The sequence below is a fragment of the Montipora capricornis genome, chromosome 3 (genome assembly GCF_036669925.1).
Source record: "Montipora capricornis isolate CH-2021 chromosome 3, ASM3666992v2, whole genome shotgun sequence".
Lineage (NCBI taxonomy): Eukaryota > Metazoa > Cnidaria > Anthozoa > Scleractinia > Acroporidae > Montipora > Montipora capricornis.
In genome coordinates this window covers 40,348,704-40,351,203 of record NC_090885.1, presented here as the reverse complement: position 1 = coordinate 40,351,203, position 2,500 = coordinate 40,348,704, and positions in this window count along the sequence as shown.

Below are 2,500 nucleotides of genomic sequence, written 5' to 3'. Positions count from 1 at the left end.
AAATATTTACCACGGCAAATTCACCTCGGGGAAATATTGGTAACACCCACTAAATTCCGTCTTCCGTCGTCAAGGATTACTTACCACGACAACAACAGCCCAGTCTAAACGCACCCTCAGAGAGCTTCGGTGCCTTACCATTTAGCAACAAATCCATAAATTTCAGTTGAAAGTCAAAATGGAACACTAACGATGCTCACTACTTTTGTTAGAATAAACCTCTTGAGACGACCCATGAATATTGGTAAGAATTTCTCCAAAATCAGCAATCCAACAGGGTGAGATGGCGCTTACCATGTCCAATTCGATTTCCCGTAATTGTTGTTGGCTGAACAGACTGGAAACTGGAAAGTTTACGAAATGGGGAGAAAATTTCCGCCGTTCGGTTCCGAACGGAAAAATAGGTCTACCTCTGGAGGAAGTCTACAATTTTCGATTGGATTTTCCCCAAAAAAATTTCCGTTCCATTTCACTTTCAACCGAAATTTTCCGGATTATTTTGCTAGATGGTAAGCACCCTAATTTTCCTGAAAATCTATTCAAAATTAATGGTATACTACTTACAGAGGTAGTCCTCATTTACCGTTCTGAACGGAACAGTGAAAATGTCCTTACCATTTGGTAATTTTTCCATTTTTCGGTCTCTCATCTGCCGAAAACAATTGCAAATGGTAAGCATTATCTCGTTGGACTGGTTTCCTGATTTTGGAAAAACTTCTACTATTATATACCAGTCATCCCGAACGGTTTATTCTGACAAATAGTAATAAGCACCCGTAATTTCCTCAAAATTAGAAGTCCAAAGATCTTTCTTCCCTAACCGTTTTCTCGTCTGCAGGTTGGCATTCTACGAAATCTTTACTCAACATTTATCACTATAACATGACAAAATCTATTACGTTAAATGCAAAGCTACTCATTGGCGTTTACTTGACTGAAATCCCACGCAAGTACGCATTGCGGACCAACGTTGTACAAAGCTCTGAGCAAGATGGTGGAAATTACACGGGAGTTTTTACGGATATTTGTGGGATTAGTAAGTGTCTGTGCAATTGTCTCTACCATCACGTTGGATTCTGATGTAGAAGATTATATAAAAAAGATTCTTAGAGAATTTGATCAGGATTCCCGAAGTTGTCGATTCAACAATGTTATCGAACCGCCAGTATTTCCAATGGAAAGATCGGAGCAGTCGAGAATCCATTGGAAAAAGAGAGATTTATTTTTGCCAAGGATATATATCTGGTGTCCTGTAGCTCACTATGGAAGCATTTTACGTTGCCCAGAACATGGTGTTATTCTCGAGATCGGCGAATGGACAAATGTACTGACTAAGAATTCCTGTTATCGAAACCCGCGTTTAGTTTACACCATTGGAGGAAACATCATCCTCATTCAATGTGTTTACGTCTGTCGACAAGGTGGAATCTTTCTGCCAGTAAGACGCTGATGAAGAGCGCACCCACATTGTTGTTGTCAGCATTTCCTTTCCAAATATACCACCGTTCTGCGTGTACAAAGCAACTGTTGGAATACACTGGTTGTTTGGTCTCAGGAGGTGTCAACTTCTTGAAAATTAGTGAGATACTCGCATCAATGAACTACAAATCCTACTGCCATCGAGGTGGTATTTATCTCGCTTCCCTTTCTGCCGAAAATACCGGAAGTTCCTCAGAGACTCGATCTTTCTTGGATGATTTTTACAGTGATGTTCTTTTCTCTTTACCCTCAGCAAATTTCCTAATTTATATGTATCTTGAACACTTCCATGAAACGAAACCCTTCTATGAGCATGAAATGTCACAGCTTACTGCCAGTACGATTTCCTGTGACCATACGTTTAAAGTCAGCAAGAACATTGTGGCATTTCGTGAAGCCGGCAGCGAATTTGTTAGTCAGTTTGAGAACCTTTTTATTGTGTTAAATGAAAAAAAGGAAGTTATTGAATGGCGCTTTACAAAGACTTGAGCTTTTGAAGAAATAAAAGACTCGTTACAGTCTTTACCGTGCCGAACAGGGGTACAGTTAAATTGCATATACCTGGATGGATGACTGTTGCAAGATGCGACGTTTGTACCAAGAAGTATTTGTTGGTGTCCCTGTAAAACTTGATGTTTTTCATGCTGTGCAGCGTGTGACCAACACCATACCTAAAGGCACTGACTTATCAAGACAAATTTCCAAGGAGTTTGGCTTGGTTTTCAGGGCAGATGGCGATCTTGGTGAAAGGCGTTGCCTCCCAACACCAGAGGTCTGTGTCATTCAGACGAATTTAAAAATGTTCTTGGATCGCTGGGAACATTTGCTGCAAGCACCTGACTTTGACAAGACACGCAATGAAATTGATAAAATTTACAATCATATTAGTCAAGGCTGCTTGTCTGCAATTGGCATTGGTGATGGAACAGAGGGTAATGAGGCCTTGCACCGTCTACTTAACAGGTCTCTTTTGTGTGGTGCTTCTATCCTTGGACCTGAGCTTGCTCTTGCAATTGTAGCA